This window comes from Cydia strobilella, chromosome 8 (genome assembly GCF_947568885.1).
Source record: "Cydia strobilella chromosome 8, ilCydStro3.1, whole genome shotgun sequence".
Classification (NCBI taxonomy): domain Eukaryota; kingdom Metazoa; phylum Arthropoda; class Insecta; order Lepidoptera; family Tortricidae; genus Cydia; species Cydia strobilella.
Window position 1 is genome coordinate 3,607,377 of NC_086048.1, and position 26,992 is coordinate 3,634,368.

At 36.1% G+C, this 26,992-nt stretch overlaps 1 protein-coding gene across 2 annotated transcripts in view; it reads right to left on the bottom strand.

The window, feature by feature from the left end:
• LOC134743454 (bone morphogenetic protein 1) overlaps positions 1-26,992 on the bottom strand; it is a 477,569-nt gene that overhangs the window by 92,349 nt on the left and 358,228 nt on the right. The window contains exon 1 of one of the 2 annotated variants that reach the window (XM_063676881.1): positions 6,682-6,747. The exons of the other annotated variant lie outside the window; for it this stretch is intronic. The gene's annotated coding sequence lies outside the window, so the exon portion shown is untranslated. Of the gene's footprint in view, positions 1-6,681; positions 6,748-26,992 lie in introns of those variants that run through there. 2 annotated transcript variants of the gene reach the window in all.

Consider the following 26,992-nt stretch of genomic DNA (forward strand, 5'->3'; position numbering starts at 1 on the left):
TTTTTATCACTTTTAGCCATATAAACACGGTTAAGATTTATTTTTAGTACCTAAATAAAGTTTTTAGGTTTTAAGGAACAGAATAACAACAAAAATTTGTTGATCCATCCATATACAAACAAAATTAAAACAAGTATGACCACTCATACTAAATTACTGTCATTAATTTATACAAATATTAACCGTCTTTAATTAAATTTTCACAGGTTAATCTCCAAAAACGTCGCTCGCACGTCACATCTCCCTACGTAGTTAGTCGCTACGAAATTATACAAATTGCTTGGGTTGAAATTTAAATGGTTACCGCGGCGTGGGTCATAAATCTTCACGACGTACTGAATATATACGTGTACTGTGTGTACAATCAATGTGGATTTTATGTCATTTTAATATAATTTCCCGTTTGTGATTGGATATATTACTTTTTACTTTGTTTTTTTTTTATCGCGTATATATATATCTTTACTTGAAAATAATTGTAGTGTATAACTAGCCTTATGAACCGATTTTGCATGTACAACCAGCCTTAAAGTTTGTAGTCTATGATTGTTCATTATTTTAGTATGTGGGTATTTTTGCATTTTGTAATTTTTCCTCAGTCACCCGTTGACCACGAACGCTGTAAAGAGTTCGAAACGTCGGGATGTATTATAAATTCAATATACGCGATATAATCCGTTTTCATAGTTTTATTTTATATTACTTTGGTTTAGGAGTACGCACTAAAGCTTTTAAGTGAGTTAATTTTAGTTTGCATTTTTTTTAACCCTCCACGGCGCCCATTTGTTGTAATGATTGTAGTTAGAAAAATGCAAAAAAAAATTTTTTTTTCAGATTATGTCCACTGATTTAGGGCATTGTCGAGTTAAGGGTCTGCTAGATATTTTTAACATCTTGCATTATTACTTATCAGACTTGAAGAAACATCTGTGTTACTATTGGTGGTGATGGTACAAGTGGCGCTAACAATTGTGTGTGGCGCTAATGTCATATTCAATCTATTCCCAGTTTTCTCTACAAATCAAATGTATTGCGGATGTATGTTAACCCGGTTCACATTTGTCTGACGTGTCGTGTCGTGTTGTGTTGTGTCGTGACGCATATTAAATGTATGAAACCGAATGCGTCACGATACAACACAACACGACACATAATTTAAAACTAATACGGGACTTAATCGCGTACAAACTTACGTTTATTTATGGCCTGACATTTCGAACGTGACGTTACGTTCGTGGTCACAGGCAGACTGGCGAGGAATTGTATCAACATCTTCTTGCCGCGCGGGTTTTGCGAACTACCCGCACTTGATCTTGATTATTAACTTGTACGCTAGGGTTGTCACTTTGCCTACACACAACACTCACGACATCCAATGGTATGTGGCGGGATGTTTTAACCCCCTTACATTTGCTAATTACTGGATTCCACGAAGACGAAATCCCCTGTCCCTCATTTTGATTGAAATTTCAATGTTTTCTGATTTCAATTGCTTCACGTACCTTCCTGCTGTAGTAAAGACGTTCCGTTGTCGATTGGATGTCGTGAGTGTTGTGTGTAGGCAAAGTGACAACCCTAGCGTACAAGTTAATAATCAAGATCAAGTGCGGGTAGTTCGCAAAACCCGCGCGGCAAGAAGATGTTGATACAATTCCTCGCCAGTCTGCCTGTGACCACGAACGTAACGTCACGTTCGAAACGTCAGGCCATAAATAAACGTAAGTTTGTACGCGATTAAGTCCCGTATTAGTTTTAAATTATGAGTGAAAATCGTGTTAGTTTAAATCAGTATACAACACGACACGTCAGACAAATGTGAACCGGGCTTAACATAAACTCCTTGCGCAGCAGCCATCAAAAACTCAACTAACATATACCCGCGCTATAAATTCCAAATTCAAACTGGTTTCTCCTACGGCTGTTATGTGTGTGATATAATAACGAAGACAAAGAGACATTTACAATGTAAATGTAGCTAAGAAGAGGGCCTACCGCGAACCACGTTCGATGTTTTGCCTCCCTGTCACACTTACGTACGAATTACAAGGGCGACAGAGAGGCAACACGTCGAAAGTGGTTCAAGGTAGGCCCTCAGGAATTTCAGGTCTACGCGTCGCAAAGCAATTTATCCTGTTTAATTATAATAATATACTCGGAATTACGTTAACTGAATACAGTGAGTTAGGTATTTAAGGCGGAAATTATACTATATAGTTGTGTCATGCGCTAGACACCCAGTCCTTCACTTTAAACATAAACGAGCAATATTCGATTGTATTTTTACGAAGTTTAAAATGACATAAGCGTTGCAATTTATAATCGATACCCCTTCAAGAGGTTAGCGTTTAGGAACCCATATTATGAAGCGCATAAAAAGCCAAAAGAAATACCTCTTCCAAAACCCTCGAAGGGGTCTCTGAATTATTCAAATGTTTTGGCTTTTTGTATTATTTAGGGTGTCAAATTTTTTTCAATATATTGTACAAAAAAATTCTTTAAAATTTACCGATTGGTAAATTTACAATTTACTATAATGTGGGTAAAATAATCACTTCATCAAACTCTAGCAAAACTAATTCTATATCTCCCGAGCCCTATAATGGAACAATTAAAATGTTGTGCGCACCTGGCTTCTATATGAATATCTTGTTATATGAAGTCATGAATTAAAGATTTTACGACAAAAGGTACCGTATTTCTGCAATAAAATGTACTTATTTATTAACTAGCTTTTGCCCGCGACTTCGTCTGCGTGGAATCAGCAACAGTTAGTAGCTAGAGTAAGTTTAGCGCCTGGATAAAGAGTAATAGCAATAATTCAATTTGAGCATAAGCTTAATTGCTTGATATCAATTATCAGGCAATTCATTAAATCTCTCAATTTAACCCCCCTTAACACTCTCTTTAGGGATGATGTTGATAGAGACTCAAACTATCTCTATGCCAAATTTCAACTAAATCGGTTCACAGGTTTAAGCATTAAGAGGTAACACACAGACAGACAGACAGACTTTCGCATTTATAATATTAGTATGGATTATCATCTAGAAAGCAGCAGCTATTACTCTCCTTTCTTCAATACCTAGGTGTGAAAAAAATGCGGTTTGTCCCATTGGTTGTAGCTATTAACTATTTGTGTTCGAATTGTCTTCCAACATACATTATGACATCAAAATGATGTCATTTCTTATCATTCATCGTTCCTGCGTCTCGCTCGCGCCAATACCTACATGTACAATCGCGGACATTCCCGGTGAAACTACCTTAAGGGCAAAAATGGTTTAAACGTCTTGCAGACGGTCAGGCGATATCATAAAAGTGATAACCAATAGCATGGCACTTAAAATTGTGGGTGTTGAAAAAAAAAGGTTAGGTAGTTTATTGTCGTTTTGTCTTTGTGACGGGCAGCATTTGCAAACATGGATTAGGAATCCAAAGGCATCCTAATTGGTTATATTTATGGGGAGGCGAAGCTTACCCTAAAATACAACTTATAAACTGTCCTTACTACTTATTGTTTGTCTCATCACCCCCGTTTTTACCCTTTTCATTATTAAGATAAAGAATCCTAAATGCATCGTAATTGGTTATCTCTATGGGAGGCGGAGTTAAGCTCGCTCGTAAGGATCGAGGTAAAAAAAATCTGAAGTGGTTCACCGGCAATGTCCCCGATTGTACGGTCATGTAAGAATGAGCAAAGTACACGCGCGTAGGTTTATATCATTTTGATGTCAGAATGCACGTTCGAATTGACCCCCATGATTCTGTTCAATAGTACACGGTCCTAGAAACAACTGGTTAAGTGTGCGCAGTGACCACGCATTTGATGAATACGGTCCGTTTTGGATGGATCTTGAGATTACCAGATTAACCTGTTGCCCTAGTTTGTCTTATAATGATCAAACGGCCATTTGCGCGGTTAGACTTCAAAATAAGACATTATTATGGGCCTTTTTCAAGATAGATTTAGATTTAGATATATTTATTTCAGGATAAAAATTACACTATAAATTTGCATCAATATCAAAATTATGCTTATCTTCTTATCATGATCGTCAAACATTACATACTAAAAAATATAAAATAAATTAAAATAATTTTCCCTCCCAATAAAGATCGTCATATACGTATGTATAAACAAAAACATGTCAAAAATAGATGTCAATCTAAGCAATGTAGAATAATCATTAAATAACCATATCATATTCATATTTTATTAATCACTGAATAAAAAATAGCTACATCAGGCATTATAATGATAACAATTTAAGTACCAAATTTACGTTGTTACGCAAAATATTTACATGACAAATTCTCGTTAAACATTAGAATAAATTGAATTGTAGACAAATTAAGGGCTAAAATAACAATTAATGGCCATCGAAATAAAAAAAATTACAAAAAGTATTGATAAAAAGTTTTTGTTTTGATTAACACTTTTATTGCCGACTGTACTATGCGCCATTAAAAATACGATTTGTCAAAACTCAAGACATCAAATCATTTTACTATGCAAATATTAATTTTGATGATCTTAATTAAACACCTTGCATATTTTTTTAGCAAAATAATAATCCAATTAAATATTATTATTACCAGTTCCATCATGAAGCGTTTTCATTTTGTCGTCTGAAAATAAATTCCGCAATTTGTTCTAACTTTGCAGTTAGGGAAAACGAAGACATAAATGTGGCATCAATAAACTTTTTTTGACAAAAAATTACGTACAATTAAGGTTTCTCTTAAATCGGTCTATTTTTGTACCGACTTGACTTTGTAAAGAAGAAAGGAGATTTAGAATTGGACTATAGATACACAAATACATACAGATGTAGTACATAATTATTTTCTATTGTATTTTCACGGAAACGTGTCTTGCTATTTCAGTACAAAATGTACTGACATTGACTGAACTAGCATGACAATTACGAACGTTTCCGAGAAAACACGATGGAAAACAATTATACACTAACATCTGTACTCGTATTAACTATAGGCAATAAATTAGGTAAATGCGCTGGTGGCCTAGCGGTAAGAGCGTGCGACTTTCAATCCGGAGGTCGCGGGTTCGGACCCGGCTCGTACTAATGATTTTTTCGGATCTTATGTACATACGAAATATCATTTGATAATTTTGATATTTACTAGCCGCTTTTCGATGAAGGAAAACATCGCAAGGAAACCGGACTTATCCCAATAAGGTCTAGTTTCTCCTCCGGGTTGGAAGGTCAGATGGCAGTCGCTTTCGTAAAAACTAGTGCCTACGCCTATTCTCGGGATTAGTGGCAAAAGCCGGGACAACGCTAGGAAGATGATGATTAGCTATAGATAAATATATCATCATTAATTTAAGAGCCCAGCTCTTGTCGGTGGAGAAATCTCCATGTATCTCTTTCTTGAGCCTTTCGTTTGACCGCCTGATACGACACGACGTTTATCTTTTCCTTAAGTTGGTCCATGTATGTTCTTCTTGGTCTCCCTTTCTTCCGCCTTCCTTCTATTTTCCCCTTCCACAATATTATATTATGAATTCGTCGTGTCGTAACAGGTGCCCAACCATCTTCCCTCTTCTGCTTTCAATGAATCTAACGAGGAAGTTCTCAACCTTGTGCGGGAGAGGAGGTCCCTGTTGCAAATCATTGAGATAAATATATATCGGTACGTAATATGTACGTTACGAACTCTGTTTCACCACGCTGGCAATTGCAGCCTGACATTGATAGTTCATCGTACATTACTACTGGTCCAACTAGTAAACATTGGCGCTATGTACCGTCATTTCTTACCGACCCAGAGATGTACAGGAAATTGTCAGTGTCAGGGTGACTAGCCAATGTGACAATCGCTTGCGCTACGACACCGAAACGCTTTGTGTCTCTATCACTCTTCCATATCAGTGCGACAGTGACAGGTGCGTTTCGTTTGCTACGGAGCGTAAACGGTTGGCATGTTGGCTACGCATCCTGCTGTCAATTATCAAGTTGGTGATGGTTACTCTGACAGATCTGACTGGCGTGTATTTGGCTGTTCGAATTATCTTTTATTGTTGATTTTAAATCATTCAAATTGACTTAATCCAATAGTCAAAAATAAAAACCATTATACTTAAGATATTTCATTCACAAGTGTCATTAATATACAAAATTAAATTTTTACCATGATGTAACTGAAAATAAGGAAAATTGGATTTATTATAAATGTCTTACCTAACCATTTGGCACGCATAAAATAAATAAATAAACTAATTAAATAGGAGTGGGAGACGGGTCAAGATCGGGATACGTGGAAAGGGAGGAGGGAGGCCTTTGCCCAGCAGTGGGACACTCTAGGCTCATATAAATAAATAAAATGAAATAGGTATCCGGATATCATCCCTTAATAGGACAAGAGGGGTTAAAGACAATAGTACTTATGCACAAAAAGATGACTAAAACACAAATCAAAATAATAATAAAAAAACATTAAGTACTTATCTTCGTACCCAGGACAATTTTCGTGCTTTTACATTCGGAACTTTTTTTATAAATACGTATTTCTATAAAAATTCTAACCTCGAATTTAATTTGTACTTGTACAAGTACGCGGGGTTTACGAGGTTAAAACAAAACTTCTAGCCATTAATGGGTCTTGTTCCTTTGAAATAAGGTTTACGATGGACTATGTCAACGAAATGTAACTTACAGATAGTCGTACACTGCACTCACGGTCGCGAGCGGTCGGACACGCGTGGCGTCCCGCGGTCAACTGACACCACGTCACAGTGTCGAGCATGTACTGTCGGCAGATGTTCTATTTAAATTTTACTTTTGTCCATGTAATATGTGGCTTTCCATGAGAGAAGGGTCCTTAAACGTCATGAGCAATAAGACCTAACCCAGAATTTCTGTTGGAATTTCAGATAAAAAGGACATTATTGCACTTAAAGTACAAGGACCCTTCTGTGATGGAAAGCCACATATGTTCTCTAGAATCTCGAGTAATATGTATGTAATTTATTCGAATGCTACTAATGAATTAAACAATTCACACTGCTGTGTGAAACGAAAATTATTATTGTTTGGTTTTATTGAACTATAATTATTATTTGTAAAATTTGTATTTTATTTTGACTTGTAAATTGTACTTTTATTTTACTAATAAAATCTGTATTCTGTATTCTGTCCTGTAACAGATAATGCATACATATTTAGGGGAGCAAAGTGATAAAACAAAAATAAATCTGGCAGGATTTAATCGTGCGGAGCCAATCAAACAGATCAAACAGTAATAATTTTAAAACGAAAAGAAGAAAATTAAATTCAAATCTACATTTCCTTGTACAATTATGCACAAAAATTAAACAGACTCTGTTAATAAATTCATTAAATTATTAAAACGGATTATTAAAACGGTGATTTAAATAAATCGAAGCATCTGTCGAGAAAAGGAATAAATTGAAAGCGAAGTAATAAAATTAGACCGTGCATTGCATCGAGCTGGCATGGAGGACAATTCGAATGTATATTTTGATATCAAAATAATGTCAAAATATTTATCAGTACGGTTTTTACTCACTATTATTTTTAGTCGCTTTTGGCGACATGTTTCGGATTCTTTGGGAATCCATCCTCAGTCAGTGCACGACGTACAACCGCCGCGGACACTCGTGCCTGAGGATGGATTCCCAAAGAATCCGAAACATGTCGCCAAAAGCGACTAAAAATAATAGTGAGTAAAAACCGTACTGATAAATATTTTGAAATATGTCTCACGATAGTTTAAGTGCGATCAAAATAATGTCATTTATATATTTTTCGCACGTGCATGTCGCAAGTTCGTACATTAATTCACTGAAAAATTGACTAGTCAAACAGGTCTATTCGAATGTTATTAGAATGAAATTTGAATGATGTTATTTAGTTATCGAGCATCTTGCTCGCGTTAATACATGTACGGACAAGTACGAGCGAAAGGCACGATATTTGAATGTTATCAGTTAGATGTCATTCTAATGTTAGTGTACGTTCGAATTGGCCTAAAAATAAAGTAATTTGAAAAATAACTGAAGTTAAATAATATAAGAGACTTACATTTTGATCAATAATCTAAACCAATTTTACTGTTACAAATCAACCTGTTGGCCGGTATAACACATACTTAGTTGCCAAATCCCATTTTTTGTGACGAAAATTGCTTGTATCTTTATACGATACTGTGTGTGTGTGTTTTATATTTTATTACTATTATGCAAACATTTCTACCAGTAATCGAACTTAAACTAACGTGAGACATATTTCAAAATATTTAGATCAGTACGGTTTCACTCACTATTATTTTTAGTCGCTTTTGGCGACATGTTTTGGATTATTTGGGAATCCTTCCTCAGAAATAATAGTGAGTGAAACCGTACTGATCTAAATATTTTGATTTCTACCAGTGTTGGCACAAGCTAGTTGCACCGTCAAATTATTACGAAATGAAATCATTTTCATGTCAATATGTATGTTCGGAATGGCCCCAATGTCTGATAAGATGAATATTGGGTCATTGGAAAGGTCCGACCTTTGTGACGTCCGTTTTGTCAAGCCTTTCCGTATCCATGAAGATGTAGGTTTTGGGTTCCGTTAGGCTTAGGATTAAAATTTCTCTTAGACAGGAAATTGGCACAGACTGATCTTCAACTATGCAAATTTTTGTGCGTAATGGTGTTATTCAAAAACAATTGATAATTGTTTGCCCCTTATCGTCATTGTGACAATTTTGTTTTTTAGAAAGGGACAATATTTAACAGAGGTAAAGAAGAGGTTGCATAGTTTTATAAAAAAGGGGGTATAGTATAAGTACATGAGTTTGTAACACTTTAGTTATTAAAGAGAAAAAAAACGAAAAAAAAACTGTATTTAAACCTCTCTTATTTTAAAAGTCGGTTAAAAATAGGGAATACTCCCGGTACTGAGTTTGTATGGCGAGGTTCCTGTACTGTACATATTTGTATAGAAAACCAGTACCCGCAGCACTCCCTAGTTAAAAATAATGATCCTAAAAATCATAGCTAAAAACATTTTCTTACAAGTTTTCGCTAAAACTCTAATGTCTCCTTTTTATCATTGAAATAATTAAAAACGTAATACAAATTAATCTTCGCACTTAAACTATCATGAGACATATTTCAAAATATTTATCAGTCCGGCACGAGTGTCCGCGGCGGTTGTACGTCTTGCACTGCCGCGGACACTCGTGCCTGAGGATGGATTCCCAAAGAATCCGAAACATGTCGCCAAAAGCGACTAAAAATAATAGTGAGTAAAAACCGGACTGATAAATATTTTACAAATTAATCTGCCGACCGTACCAGGGCTTTTAAACGTCTGTCAAAACTGTTAACAACAACTACAACAACGCATTCATCATTACGTTAACTTTATCTCAGGGCAAACAGGCAGTAGCCCTCGCACGCTACTTACTCGCGCCCACATTCACATAAAACTAGACCTTATAGTGATTAAGTTAAAGTTAAATATCGAAGTAATAATTATTGTGTAGTTATGAGTTTGCGAAGGTTATCGCGTGGCGGCAATTGTGCCCCGTGATTTATATGGGGCTAAATATAATTATTATGCTAATTAAGTAATAGCTCCCTGTTGCCAGTAATACTTTTTGTGTGAGCCGTTTGAGATTCGGGTGAAATAAGAGAAAAGGAAAACGGATCGTTATGATAATTAAATGAAATTAATTAACGTTCTGCCTAAAAAAAATACAGTAGGTGAAGGTATTCGAAAATTACGTAATTTAAATTTAATGTATCAGTAGGTGTATAGACAAAAATAATAATTATACCAAATTAAGCGAATTGTATATCAAAATATAATCATTAACCAAAGACGTTTGCAAAAAGGTAGTAACAGAACTTAACTCTTAATTCCTAATGGGAAAATGTAAAATGTGACCTGTAAAATTTGCTTTTACCAATAAAGTTCTGTATTCTGTATTCTGTATTCTGTAATGTTACTTTAAGAACGAGTCACATTTGTTATTATGATTTAGAATTTACTTTCTATCGATATCGATAACACTTGAGTCGATATTTAATTAATATCTAGACTTTGTTGTTGCCCCAGAAAGAATGGGCTACGGTGATGATCTGTACCCGTACCATGAGTCACTTACAGTGTCAACGGCGTAAACACCAACGTCTACGCGATTCACTTTTTATACATCTCGCTCGCACTAATATGTCAGTACGAGCAAGATGCATAGAAAGTAAGTTACGTTCACAGTAGCTTATATGTCAGTGCCAAGCCACATCTTCGCAGTTATCTAGAGAAATACCTACGCCGCGCCGTCCAGCTGATATGATGACATCATACCTACATCTCTGTTTTGACATTTTGCTGGGACATCAGTTAGCCGCGACCACGACGTGAAACCTGTGTCGAAACGTCGGTAAATAAAGGTAACAAAATAAACTCGCGATAGACCCGATTTTAAATGTGATTTTACATGATATGATGAAGTTAAGTATAGCCATGTAGCCATGTATAGTATTACCATGTAAAATTTGTGATTTATCTCTAGTGAATAAATAAATAAATAAATAGTTAACGCTATCTCTACTGAGCTCGTTCACTTACCTGTACCACAGGGCGGACACGCTATACATCAAAAATCACTTGCGTTTCTATGTGTGAACGGCATGTCTGTACACGCGTCATGCGTCATAGTATGAGTAAGTTGCTTAAAAATAGTACTGAGCGGCCGGCAAACGGCCGTCAATCTGGTGTCGCGGGGTGAGGTAATTCGAATCGGGGCGGGGCGGTGCGTGGCCGTTCTGTATGATAATACTATTACTTATTCTGTGCCTGTACTAACAATGGCATTCTGTTAAACAAAAGCCATTATTTCTTTTGTGTGGCCTTTGTGATTGGGCGCGTGGCCATTGTGTGTGAGCCTCAGGCACAAAGGCCAGCACGCGCTCACACAAAAGAAATAATGGCTTTTGTTTAACAGAATGCCATTGTTAGTACGTAAGTGAACGAGCTCAGTAGAGATAGTGTTAACTATACATCACCCGTTGATCCACAGCCTTAAACTATTGGCATTGTGATAACAATAATCTTGAACTTGCAATAATCGGACAATCTATATGAACATAACAAACGTTTCATAACTATGTACATAACTTATTTCACCTCGAAGGATCAAAGTTTAAGTCGAAATAGGATCAAAGTTCAAGTGTGCCCTGAAATCATTCCCACACGTATAGGGGAGGTTCTCTATAAATATTTTACCATTTTTACTTTACCATTTTGTCAGCGTGATTGATTTATATACTTATGCCATACTTACTCGTATATGAAGCAGCTTTTTGGCACTAACGGTCAGTAAGGTAAGCCGCGGATAGACAGACAAACATGGCGAAACTTTGTTGTTATAACAAATACTAAAAAGTACGGAACCCTCGGTGGGCGACTCCGACTCGCACTTGTCCATTTTTTTTTGTTTTGACACGAGTGAAACGAACCAAAATAACTTTCACAATGGAATTTGACTTGTTTTCGAATGAAAAAAGCTGAAAAATACCATCACGCTTCGGCATTAATAAATATAAAACACAAATAATTCAAAGAAGTCACCCGTTGACCACGAACGCTGTAAAGGGTTCGAAACGTCGGGATATAAAATAAATTCAATATACGCGATATAATCCGTTTTCATAGTTTTATTTCACAAAGAATTGGCATTTCCCGGGATCCATATAAAACGCGAAATGACAGTGGGCTTAAACGCGAGCGTATTGTCTGTCAAACTTCCGACAGAATGACGGATAGACTGGCGACGACCAATGATTCGCAGGGCTAGGGTTCCGTGGAGAGAAGTTTTACTTGTAATGTCGGCTCAGACGGCTGTACATACTCGCCGAGAGTCTCGGTACCGTTCCAATCCAATCGGAGAAACGCGAAACGAGACAAGGAAGAGCGAGACGAGAAGGGAGCAGCATGTACATGTACACACTCGTTCTCGGCCTGTATCGGGGTCTCCCAACGAGTGTGTACAGCTCGCATAAGAGGAAAGTCATCGGCCGTTCGTCAACTTAAATTTAAAAAATATGTAAAACGTAAACTTATCTCTAAAGCCTATTATAGCACACAAGACTACATGAATGATGAAATACCGTGGGATTGTGATTGAAAAATAATTAATTATTTATTATTGTGTTAATAATGATGAAATTGATAATTCAATTCTATATTAGGTAATCCGTATTTTTTGACATTTAGATTTTTATTCTAGAAAGTTTCTAGACCAGTATTTTTTATACAATTTTGGTGTTTGACGATCCTTTTGTGAATTCTTATTATTAAGTTTGACATATCTATAATAATTCAATGTTTTTAAGAATTAATAACTGCATCAATAAATTGCTCTGATATTTAGATTAAGGTAATATTTGAATAAAGATTATATTGACTTTGACTTTGACTTATCGCCTTCATTTTCCGTTTTTAACCGACTTCAAGATTTCAAAGGAGGAGGTTCTCAATTCGGTTGCATGTTTTTTTTTTTTTTTTTTTTTTTTTTTTTTTTTTTTTTTGTTTTTTTTAATGTTTGTTACTCCATAACTCCGTCATTTCTGGACCGATTTTGAAAATTCTTTTTTTGATTGTAAGTATATACATACAGATTGGTCCCGTTTTTGTCAAAAAGCAGTTCTGATGATGGGATCCATGAGGAATCGAGGGAACTCCTCAAATATGAAAGGCATACATATAGTGATTTTAGTATTTTCATCAACAAATCGAGCACTTACATTTAAAAAAGTGACATTTGATGAAGTGGAACTGCTGATGATGATCAGAACGGAACTCTTCAATGACGCATAGTTCACGTTTGGCGATTTGTCCTCATCGTTATGTTTGTTAAGCAAGTTAGGTTTTCAAGAAACATTTTTGTCAAGCTCGAGTTCTGATGATGGGATCCATGAGGAATCGAGGGAACTCCTCAAATATGAAAGGCATACATATAGTGATTTTTGTATTTTTATAAACAAATCCAGCACTTCCATTTTAAAAAGTGACATTTGATGAAGTGGAACTGCTGATGATGATCAGAACGGAACTCTTCAATGACGCATAGTTCACGTTTGGCGATTTGTCCTCTTCGTTATGTTTGTTAAGCAAGTTAGGTTTTCAAGAAACATTTTTGTCAAGCTCGAGTTCTGATGATGGGATCCATGAGGAATCGAGGGCACTCCTCAAATGTGAAAGGCATACATATAGCGATTTTTGTATTTTTATCAACAAATCCAGCATTTCCATTTTAAAAAGTCACATTTGATGAAGTGGAACTGCTGATGATGATCAGAATGGAACTCTTTAATGACGCATAGTTTACGTTTGGCGATTTGTCCACTTCTTTATGTTTGTTAAGCAACTTAAGTTTTTAAGACATATTTTTGTCAAGCTCGAGTTCTGATGAGGAGATCCACGAGGAACCGAGGGAACTCCTCAAATGTGAAAGGCATACATATAGTGATTTTTGTATTTTCATCAACAAATCCAGCATTTACATTTAAAAAAGTGACATTTGATGAAGTGGAACTGCTGATGATGATCAGAATGGAACTATTCAATGACACATAGTTCACGTTTGGCGATTTGTTCTCTTCCTTATGGACCCAAACCCAAACTTGGACCCGGACTCGGACACGGACCCGGGTCTGAACATGGACCCCAACTCGGACCCGGACCCGGACCGAACTCTGACCCAAACCTGGACCCGGACAGCCGGACACGGACCCGGAATTGCTACTAGAAAAGTGGGTTAGGTGGGTGGGTGGGTTTTTGAACTGCGATTCTCACAGAACAGAACTGCTATCAGAAAAGTAGGTTAGGTTAGGTTAGAGCTGTGACCCTTACAGAAACGAAATGCTACCAGAAAAGTAGGTTCGGTTAGGTTAGAACTGCGACCCTTACAAAAACGAAATGCTACTAGAAAAGTGGGTCGGTTTACCTCCTTTTCTACATAATTAGGCAAAAGATGCTGTCTTTTTCATTTCATTGTCTGGAATTTAAGAATGCTTTCAGCGGCATCCCCCATTGAAGTCGGTTTTTTTTTCTTAAAAATTATTTAACGGCGTTCTTGAAGCAGGAGGTTCTGGGTTCGAATCCTGGTAGAGACATTCATTTGTGTGTTCATCACGAATATTTGTTCCTGAGTTATAATTTTTTTCTATGTACATAAGTATTTATATATGGCCAACTATATATTATTTATATCGTCCTCTAAGTACCCACAATACCCTCGATGAGCTTACTGGTGGGACTAGGTGGATCTGTGTAAAATTGTCCTGTTTTTATAATTAGGTTACATAGGTCAAAAACTTTTATTTAACAGTGACATTAAAAAAAACACCAAAAGAACAACCAGAACCTAGAACCTTTGTATATTGAGCACGCTTCACGCTTACCACATTTCAACACATTATTTTATTTATTTTGCTCTGTGAACAGTGAGTGAATGAATAGTAGATTGTTACCCAAGGGAGAAAAGGCACTCATTCCTGCCGAGGTAGTTTGGTACACGAAGGTAGTGAGAGCGCCAATAATCCGAGGCTGAAATTATGCCTTTCACCCGAGTTAAACACTCTACTTTCCATTTCGAATACGAGGAAACTAAAATACATGTGTTTTTTAAAACATGAATAAGTATAATTTTTTATAGCATTTCTTAAGGGTACTTTCAATTAACCATTTAGGTTAAAGTATTATTTATGGAATGGGGAGTTAAATATCAGAACGGAAATTGTATAACAAATCCATTTAAAACCAAATTACAATTGCTTATCGTAAAAAAGTGAAACAAATCGTACTTGGAAAGTAAAATGGTCTAGTGCAGAAATGTATTTATTTATTTATTTAAACTTTATTGCACAATAAAAAAATAAGTACAAATGGCGGACTTAATGCCTTAAGACATTGCCTTAACGTATCATTTTCTGCACACTTCTTAGAACAACAATCACCCTCTTTCAGAGGGTGAGAATTGAAAAGGTCTTTTTAATGGTCTCAAACTAATGTTACTTGTGCAAACTTTTTATTGCCATTAGGACTACGACAAAGTTGGCTTTAATTAACTGAGTTTTCTTTGTCATGAGTGCTAAATAAAAATTAAATTTAACTTTTATAAAAACCTTTAAGAATTACTGGAAATTAGTCACTTATTCCTCGGAAGTTAGACAAATTAATTATGGCGTACCTCAGGGAAGCGTTTTAGGCCCTTTATTGTTTTACTGATTATATGAATGATTTGCAAAAAGCCATCGGTACTTTTTGCTGATGACAGCATCATAATGTTCACTTGTAAAGATCCAGAAACATATGAAACTGAAATATGCAATACATTAGAATCAGTAATAAACTGGTTAACTACCAATAATTTAAAAATCAATCTAGCAAAAACTTAAATAATTATAGTTCAACAAAGGCGAAATGATGGATGTTATTTAAATATTTCATATGCGCAACAAATAAAAAAACAGATTTAACATTTTTTTTAGGAATAAGCTTAGATCGTAAATTAACAAAGATAAATCAAATTGACATTATATGCAGCTATGCAGGAAACTGCATCAATTTTTATACGTTTTATATAATCTAAATAAATTCGTAGAACTGGCAGCTTCCTCGCACAAAGAATAAGCATTGCGATACAGCGAGGAAATGCTGCCAGCATCTGCGGCACCATGCCGCAGAGAAATAGTTTTTAGTTATTTATTTTAAGATTAGTTTTATTTTTATAGTTTTTAAGTTTTACAGGTTAGTTATTTAATTTTGTATTAATTATGTAATGTAATAAAGCACGGATGTATAGTTAATAAGCCGGATAGAGTACATTTAAAAAAGATTGTTAGTGAACCAGTTGTTTTGACGGCATATCAAGCCTATGTAACATCGACACTAAGGTATGGCATTATATTCTGGGCAAACTAAGTTGACAAAGAAGTAGTCTCTATGTAAAGCGCTAATAAGATGCATTAGAATTCATTAGATCATTGTGTGGAATTCAGTAAAATTGGTTCATGAAAACCATATTTTAAAAAGTTAGGAATATTAACTCTACCTTGTTTCTATATTTTCGAAATTGTAATTTTTGTTAAAGGTAATCCATATTTCCGTATCCGTCTTAAGCGGCCCACTGATTACCAGTCCGCCGGACGATATCGGCATGTTTGTTGTTCGGAACTCAAATTTTTGTTCTAACTGACAGGCTGATATCGTCCGGCGGACTGATAATCAGTAGGCCCCTTTAGGAACAAAATAAATTCAATGTTTTCTAAAACAGCGTTATATTGGAAATGTATATATTATTTGGAATACTGTCAACTACCCTATCTGTATACGTTTGTTGCTCAAACAGACAAGAAGAGCTCAAACATCAAACATCAAACATTATTTATATTTATTATATTTTAAATTTCTTTGACATCCAAGCTGCACTGGGGGTCCCTGTTTGACATAATTATTGAATGTCATAATGTAATGATTGTCAGATTATCATCACTATATAGTATAAAACAAAGTCGCTTTCCGCTGTCTGTCCGTTCGTCTGTCCTTATTGTATGCTTAGATCTTTAAAACACGCGACGGATTTTGATGCGGATTTTTTAAATCGATAGAGGAAGGAGGAAGAGGAAGGTTTATATGTATAATTCGTGCGAAGCCGGGGCGGGTCGCTGGTTAGTCAAAATTCTGAAACCGTCAACTGTTCAGGATTTTCGTAAGGTTATCCTATAGATAGGTTAGGTTTGGTTTGTTTTATGGCAATCCTGAAAATTTAGGCGTTTCTGAGAAAAACCAAATGATGACTAACGAAAAACCCGCTGCACTGCTGACCAGTGTAAATCGTATATTACAAGTCACGGGTAAAAAGTGTGGATTATTTCGTTCTAAGGAGGCATTTCCAGTTTAAAACTAAAATCATGACATTTAAACTAACGCATAAGTTTAAAAAGCGTAGGAATGGGGGGTATATAGCGGGATGGAACAAGCATGTGGCAGAGGCACACAGGGAGGCTCGGCTGCGCTTTCAGATGTGGGAAATGGCGGGTAAACCTAGTCAAGGGGGAATATTTAAACTCATGATGGAAAGTAAGAAGGTGTTCAAATCCAAACTTAAGTGGTGCCAAGACCGACAAGATCAAATTAGAATGGATAAAATGGTCTTGGCACACAACGACATGAATTTTAAGGACTTTTGGAAGGGTACGCGGAATCTGAATGTACGGCCGGGTCTGCCGGTAAGCGTTGAAGACAAGTGCGAGCATAGGGAAATAGCTGAACTTTTTAGGGAGCATTTCACAGTCAGGTCACTACTTGCGGCACAGCACGATGCAGCCGATACGCTCAATGCTGGGACGGTCGAGTCCGGGCGGACCTTCAGTTTCACTGCTACAGCAACTGCGTCAGTCATTAGCAAAATGAAGAGAGGGAAGTCGCCGGGTCACGACGGTCTCAGTATTGAGCACTTTAAATATGCCGGTGCACATCTGCCAAGGGTCCTCACCATGTTTTTTAATCTCTGTCTTTGCCACTCATATCTGCCTGAGCCACTTATGAAGACTATTGTGATTCCGATAGTAAAGAATAAAACAGGTAACCTCTCGGACAAGACCAACTATCGACCAATCTCGCTCGCGACGACTGCCGCCAAGGTGCTCGACAGTATGCTTGACTCACTTCTCGAAAAGCACCTCAAAATTCATGACTGCCAGTTCGGTTTTCGGACTGGGCTGTCAACGGAAAGTGCAATACTGTGTCTGAAGCATACTGTCGGGTACTACACAGCTAGGAAAACGCCTGTCTATGCCTGTTTCCTCGATTTATCTAAAGCCTTCGACCGCGTCGATTATAACATTCTCTGGCAAAAATTAGGGGGGACAGGCATGCCGAGTGAGTGTATAAGTATAAGGCTGTTAAGGTACTGGTACAGGGGGCAGTTGAATCAGGTGAGATGGGCCGATGCACTGTCGGGTGAATACAGGCTTGAGTGTGGGGTGAGGCAGGGTGGGTTGACGTCTCCCAAACTGTTCAATTTGTATGTGAACGAGCTGATAGCCGGCCTCAGCAGCATGCATGCGGGATGTTATATAGACGGTGTCGCGGTCAATAACATCAGTTACGCCGATGACATGGTGCTGCTGGCTCCGTCTGTCGGCGCGCTTACAAAACTGTTGAGCACTTGTGAGGCGTACGCCAAATCTCACGGTCTTGAGTACAACCCTAGAAAAAGCGAGGTCATGGTGTTTAAGGCGGGAAAAATTAAGCCGTACTATGTACCTCCTGTTGTGCTTAATGGAATGCCCCTTAAAATTGTAGACAGGTTCAAATATCTTGGTCACATTATAACTAGCGACCTGAATGATGACCAGGATATTGAACGGGAGCGGAGGGCGCTTGCGGTCCGGGGTAATATGCTAGCCCGCAGGTTTGCTCGTTGTACGCACGAAGTAAAGGTGACACTCTTTAAAGCGTACTGCCAGTCTTTTTACTCGAGCAGCCTGTGGGTTCGGCATACGAAGCGGGCCTATAGCGCCCTCAGAGTGCAGTACAACAACGCATTCAGAATGTTGTTGGGCTTACCCAGCAGGTGCAGTGCGTCCGGCATGTTTTGTGAGGCGCGGACGGACGGATTCGCAGCAATCATGCGAAAGAGAATCGTGTCCCTGCTGGGTCGAGTCAGGCATAGTACTAACAGCATTCTGAATGTGTTTGCTGTTAAATATGACTGTCCAATCCTTATTTACTGGATTGGACAAATCAAACATGTAGCACTCAGCCCCCCCATTTAAGAATGTGTAAATTTGTATGTAAATATTTGTAGGTAAACTAACGTAGCTTTTAAGTACATTTATAACTAACATCTATGGAGTCTCAGTGCTTCGAAATAAAGAATTTATTATTATTATTATTATTATTATAAACAAAAACGAACTGATGGTAGCAATTTAAATATTACATATAAGGGACAAAAAATTGAGGAAACAGATGTGACTAAATTTTTAGGAATAAGTGTAGATCATAAGTTGACATGGAGAAATCAAATTGACACTATATGTAAGAAACTCCATCAATTTTCATTCGTTTTATATAATTTGAGAAAGATTGTTAATGAACCTGTTGTTTTAACAGCATATCAAGCCTATGTAACATCGACGCTAAGGTATGGCATTATATTCTGGGCCAATTCAGTTGACAGAGAGGTGGCATTTAAAGCGCAAAAAAGATGTATTAGATCATTATGTGGAATCCAGCAAATTGATTCATGTTTACCATACTTTAAAAACTTACGAATATTAACTTTACCCTGTTTATATATTTTTGAAATTGTAGTTTTTGTAAAATGCAATCCGCAGCTATTTCAGCAGTTTAAGAGTATACGTCTTAGAAACAAAATCAATTCGTTGCCTTCCAAAACGGCGTTATTTAGAAAAAGTATATTTGAAATGGCTCCAAAAAATTTTAATAAAATTCCAAATGAGCTAAGAAATACAGATGACATGATTAGTTTTAAAAGTAAGTTATTTAAATTTTTAATTGACAAAGCATATTATAGTGTAAGTGAATTTTTGTTAGATGATTTTGATAAGTAATGGTAACTGTGCTCAGCATGCAGCCACATTCCATAAATGGAAAATTGTACGCCTTACGGCACAACATAGTGATACAATAATTATGTGAGACCTGTACTTATGTACCTTACCTATGTTGAACAAATAAATGATTTTGACTTTTTGACTTTTGAAAACTTACTTTACCTATAGCCACCCTATCACGTGAGTGGTCACCACTCGGTCACGTTTCGCTAATAAAGGCAAAGGCCATGCTATACTTCAAAAGACAACTGCGTAACCTATAGGCCAAATAATATAAATAATATACAGGCCAATTCGGACGTACACTGTCATCAGAATAATATCTGAATAATGTCATTAACGGTTTAAACTCTCGCGTTTTGTACACATAATTAATGTCATAAACGGGTCTACCGCGATTAAATTTCATTATTTTACCTTTTTTCCGACGTTTCAGCTAGGTTGCACTAGCTGTGGGCCTGTGGTCACGGAAGACTGACGTCTCAGCAACATCATTTTGCTGGGACGTCAGTCTTTCGTGTTCATTAAAGGGTCTAACGCGATTTTTCATTATTTTACCTTTTTCCGACGTCATTAATCATGGCATTAATTATGTATACAAAACGCGAGTTTAAAGTGTTATAATGTCATTTAGTTATCGTTATTTTCGGTTGTACTTATCCGTACATGTATTGGCGCGAGCGAGCCGCTGGATAACTAAATGACATCAATCAGTTATCATTCTGGTGTCAGTGTATGTTTGAATTGGCCTCATATCTGTTGAAAGTTCCTACTGTTTCATGCGTCTTGATCATGAATGTAGTCACAAACGCATGCCATATTTTGATTTCCTGAACAAGCATATACATTCTACTGAACATGACTTTCGCACGCAAATTTGAAACTTGCTAACGTTTCGTTTACTTACCGCAAAGGTCGTCGGTATTTGCATCATGAACGTAGTTCAAACATGTGTAGGGTTACCAGACGTCAGGAATTTTGGCCGTTTATCAGGAATGCGGCCGAAATACGAAAATGTCAAGAATTTTATTGAAAAGTTAATAGACAAATTAAATCAACTTAACTTAATCAATCACATAATATCCTTACTTAAGTGGAAATCGTCCCCTCGGTACGGCTAGACAACACCCCCCGATATGAGCGTCAGGAAAAATATTCGAAAATCAGGAATTTTGTCAGGAAATTCAAAATTTGTATCTGGTAAGCCTAAATGTGTGTTACTCGTTTTGACTTCCTATATCGCGCGGCGTAGGCAAACGTGTGAACTTAAATTGAACCTAAGAGTATGCAGACTTGTTAACAAAGGACATGACTTTTAGATGAGTTGCTACCCTTTCGTTTACCACGTCACGAACGTGCTTCAGTGCGCGTGTCAATTGTTTGATTCCCTAACCAATCACGCACCTCTAACGTGCGACCTTTTAAAGCCCTTCTAGCAAGGACATGACTTTAAGCCATTAAATTTAACCCCGTTGCGACCTGTGAACTGTTTGGCCACAATATTTACACTATGTAAAATTGGATTTGTCTACTGATCAAACCAGAGTGGACTAATTTGGAGGTTTTCGACTTGGTTTCTTGTTTTTAAATGTTTTATTAAAATATCCTTTTTGTAAAATAATATAGATAAGTAATATTCAGTAATATAATAATAATAAAAAAATTGCATTGCTAAATTATTATATTAAACGACATACTTACCTAAATTAACTACAACCGTAATGTCAGCATTGCGATACAGCGGGGAAATGCCGCCAGCATCCTTGGTACAATGCCTCAACGGCCTATTTTAGATTTAAGGTAGTTATTTTATTTAGTTTACGTAGTACCACTGTATATATTATCTTGTATGTAAATAAAGGGTTTTTATAGTAAAAAAATATTAACTACAAATCAAATCAATCAAGTATATAATTTTTGATTATCTTGAACTGAAAAGTAGATATTTTGTATCATCATAAGAAAAGGTTATTTATACCCGTCTAAATTCTCAAAATAACCACAGTCCCTTAAAAGCCACAAGTAATTCAATTAAACTTGTCTGCGAGCTGGGAGTAGACAATGCTTTATTGAAATTGTATCTATTGGAATGAATGACTGGGAATTTACAATTGAATAACTAACATAACTGTTTACATTTTATAAAAAAAACCTATAATTTATTTTAGGTATCTACCTATGTATTTACTTGTGTAGTTGTGGTGTGACTACTTAATTATGTATGGTATTTATGTACCTCGGTAAAATAGAAAGATTTCCCGCTTGGTTTGCTTCCTATATTATGAAAAATAGTAAATTTATAAAATGTGTAAAAAACGTGAAAGTTTAATAAGTCTAAAACTGCTTGGACTAAGTGTACCTATCGATACATTTGCCTACAGGATTACCATAGCATGTCTTAACCTAAAACACTAACACCAGGCGGTATTTATTTGTAAGAAACAAATAAAACACAAATTAACTAATTGAGGCTTGTAAAGTATAATGCATAAAAAAAAATTTAAACTGTTTATTCAAAAAAAAAAGAAATTACAAAATTTACTCTCAGACTTAGCCTAATCTACACTCTAATAGATTGTACGCTAAGTATGGTCTTATTTCTAATATCTAGACACGCGGTAGCGTGTCCAGCCAAGTTCTAAAAAAAAGGAACTGGCGACGCAGCAACCATGTGTAATATTACACGAACCATCTCGAGCTACTTTTGACCCCTTCACAACTTGAAATCTATTTAACCTGCACATATGAAATTTGGCATATTCATTCAAGCCCCTTAGCTTGTCCAGAACACAAAATTTCATCAACGTAGCTCAAACAGTTATTGAAAAATTCACGTTTAAAAACCGGCATTTTTGTGACTGTCTGACTGACTTATAGATCAAAAACCTAAAAAAACCTAACCCTCTTCCAGATGACCTAGAAACTTCAAATTTGGCAATAAGGTAGATTATTATGTGTGTATACAAGGAAAAATCTGAAAATTAAAAATTGATCGATAATTCGATGGAAAAAACCATATATTGATAATTTAGTACTTAATCGGTTAAAAACCTAACCCACTTCCAGATGACCTAGAAACTTCATATTTGGCATCAAGGTAGACTATTAAATGAATATAAAGGAAAAAATCTAAAACCTGAAATTCGATGGAAAAAAAAATTATATATTGATACTCATTAGATTAATTTTAAGACTTATAGCCCAAAAACCTAACCCACTTCTAGATGACCTAGAAACTTGATATTTGGTATCAAGGTAGACTATTAGGAGTACATGAAGGAGTACCAACAAACAAGTTTTAGAATTGTAACAAACAAATATAATAGCCTATTTATACGTAAAAACTAGCCAAGACAAATCCTTTATAATTTCAGGATTTTCTATACAGCACAGAACTTGGCACCCATATAGATCTCAATTCTTTTATCGCCGGAGTCAACAACGACACAACTTGGCTCCCATTTCACATTTATGTTTTTGTTGGGATTTCTATTACATAAGCATAAGGGAATATATTTTGATTATAAGTTACGACCTCCACTAAACGCATGATCTACTCATACTCAAGCGATAAAATAGCTGCAAAAAATACACAAATACGAGTATAGCGCCAACCGCGCACCTCTGGGCTGTAGCTTATTGAACCTCGTTGTGGTGCAGCGAGACGAAATTCACGTACGATCGCAGTGAGCGGGGTGCGGATACAGAGACGCTGAGATGCTCAAGGACAAATGACCGACTAGCGTCTTAAGTACCTACGTTGCTTGCGTAAGGACTGAGGATTTCTTCAAGTTAATCCTTATTTATAACCTAGGCTTGCGTTTAAACCACCCTTCGAAACAAACAATCCCCGACCCTCATCACGCGGACAAGACAAGTTCAAAATAATATTTTGTATATCCGTTACAGAAATCGTGGTGAAATGGGATGACTGACGCATTTTACGTTAAAAATAAGCTTGCGGGGAACTGCGGAGTTTCTTATTTAGCCGTTGTTTTATAAAATTTACATCAATCAGAAATTCATTATGTTTTACGCTCCCATATTCCATACAATCGAAATAACGCTTTCATTTTAAAACAACATGCTTAAATTACATTTAATTTGGATCAGTGTTGGGCCCTAAAGGTGACGGATGAAAAGAGATTGCATGTAGCGGAGATGAGAATGTTAAGGTGGATGTGTGGCGTGACGAGAATGGATAGGATAAGGAATCAGTATATAAGAGGAAGCCTGAAAGTTGCACCCATAACAGAAAAAGTAAGGGCAAATCGCCTAGCATGGTACGGGCATGTGATGCGGAGGGATGAAAGTCATGTGACGAGAAAGGTATTAAGAATGAATGTGGAGGGAGGTACGAGGAGAGGAAAACCGAGGAAAAGGTGGATGGACCGTGTGAAAGATTATATGAAACTAACGCAAGTGAATAATGAGATGACGGGTGACAGAGAGGTATGGAAGAAAAAGACATGCTGCGCCGACCCCTAGTGAATGGGACAAGGGCAAGCGAATAATGATGATGATTTATGTATATCTATGTCTGGTATTACTAATTTTCCTTGGTAAAAAAGGCTATAGAAATAAAATAGGAGTAGGAATCTTGTATGTAAAACTTTTAATCATTGTTATTAATTGTCTATTTATATTTAGTTTAAGTTTCAAATGTTTATGTAACAATATATAAGGTAGGGTATTTTGAAAATCGTTCAGTACCCGTAACATAAGAATATGAGTCACTGACAGTGTCAAAACTGATAATTATATACTATAACGTCTACGTAATTTACTTTCTATACATCTCGCTCGCACTAATACGTCAGTACGAGCGAGATGCATAGAAAGTCAGTTACGTTCACGCTAGCGTTTAATGTCAGTGCCGGATGGTGGTAGCCGCACTTGTCTTTATAACTAGATACTTTAGGAACACTTTCGCTACTTCAACGCTTGCAATCTAATTTATCAAATACGTACTTATTTATATAAAATATATATTATAAGACATTCTTCTTATTCTTTTTATCTGTTTTTAAGGGTCTTATTAAAAATTCCTCAATTACTACGCGCTGTCTCCCCCATGAGCGTTAAAGAGTTCATAATTGCAGGGTATTTTTAATTAAGGCTATTAGTCGGAGATCTCTCGAAATAATCATGAAGAGCGACAATAAAGACTATAAAGAGTCTAGAGAGGTAATTATAGGAGAGCAACGGGTACAGTCGGCTGAGTTTTAAATTTTAAAATATAAAACTGCGTTTAGCTTTTGTTCTCAGCATTTTGTTCAATAAAAGATCTAGCTTTCAATTTAAACTATTGTGGATTCAAAATAACAATATTAAAAATATGATACAAATTATAAACCCAATTATATCATGCTAAGTTATGTACATGGATTACAATTTTATTTCTGATTCCGTTAAAAAAATAACTACATAAAATTACGAATTCTCATTGGATTTAAGTTACCTGTCAAAGTTTTTGCTGTAAAAGCAAGTTCCAAAATTTTTTATATTAAATTGAAGCATTCATATGACTAGGGAATGTAAACCGGTTTTTATTTGTATGAAATTTCGGTTAATAACCGATTTTTTCATACAATTAAAAACCGGTTTACATTTCCGACATGACTGATTTCACGAACGTAGTACGCACTCGAACCCTTAAATAACCAAATACTCCATTGGGAGAATGAAAGAAAACTCTCAAACATTTTATGTCCAGAATACTCTTGTTAAATAAATCATTTATTCACACAAAACAACAAAAATGTGCACACTACATTAAAAATAAAATACAGCATTTGAGAAAATCTTAAAAAATAATATAAATAAAAAATCCGCAACGCAGGCTTCGTCAGGTGGCTTGTTGAATTCATGTTGTAAAATACAATATTATGTTGCATGGAAATATACAAAACAATTTTCGAATCATGAGAAAGGTTTTTACTTAGGGTTGTCCTTTAGAAATGATTACACGAAAATGAGACTTGGGCTACTGAGTGATTACCCGTGAACCATTATTCTTTGTTTTGACTATCATCTTGTATCGCGAGAACATGACCTCAGTGTGGCAACGAGAACAAGGCAATTTATTAAGTCCGTTTCATCGGTTTGCCACTGTCTTTGTCACATTTCGCAAGAAAGAACGGGAAAGAACATACGCGCCAAGTGTCAATTTTGATCGAATTTTGTCGGTTTTTATTTATTTTAAAAACGTTACCCTACAATATTGAAATTCTAAAGCTATGAAATTACTATTTATGTTAAGATTGTTTTTTCTTCTTTTTTTGTTTATAGTAACACAAAATAAATAACCGAGTAAAGTAGGATTAAAAGTCCGAGTTAGAGGTTACTTTGGGAATTAATTGTATCGAGCGAAGTGTCATAATTCGTGTATCGGAACCTATGTTGTTAAAGATAATATAGTCAAGAATTACATATATTTTTTCCACGTCTACGAATATCAACGCCTCTTAGAAAAACATGATCATATAAGGAGATTTTTCGCCTTCTGGCTCAGGGAACCGCCTTAAGGAATTTGGAGATAATGTCCAAATATACCGACTTTTGCTGCGTTTTAGATGTGATAAGCTCAGGTGCCGTAGACGCAAGCGCAGTTGCAAAATAATTTATATCTGGAAGCTGTAAGAAACGGGTTTGACTAGTTATTTTATGTAAATTATTTGTAAAATCATGAAAAAATTGTAAATTCATATCTAGGTACCTACATGTGTTTTAAGATAAGTACAATACAACCTATCACTTCTATTCATTGACATGAATGAATCATAATAGTTGTGCTAAGGTCGTGTCCACACACCGTCACGTTCTTAATAAAGATGCTCATCAATACGTGCAAGATTGTCATATAAAGCTGCCTCCACACTGGATAAGATAAAATAGTATGATGCTTTTGTGTTTCTGGGACAATAAAGATTTGTTATTATGTAAGTGAAACCTTTTTTCGACACAGATCGTATTTACTTTAAGATTAATAAGTTTCGAAATAGAAATCCATCTTGGTATTAATTAGGAGCCGTGCGTGCGCGTCGTAGGTTGTAGGGTCTGCCATCTTGTGACCTGAATCGGAAACTTAAACATGTACATTGACACTTCACGCCAAATAACTCTCGTACGTTTTCTTGCGCATAGTAGGTTCTGCCATCTTGTGGGCTACATCAGAAGCATATAATTAATAGACTTATATTGACCGGGATATAGACCGTGATTACCTTTTGTATTATTTGTGAGCTCCCGATATTTCGACGCACCCGTGAACATGATGCATGTAACTGCGTCGAAATATCGGGAGCTCACAAATAATACAAAAGGTAATCACGGTCTATATCCCGGTCAATATAAGTCTAG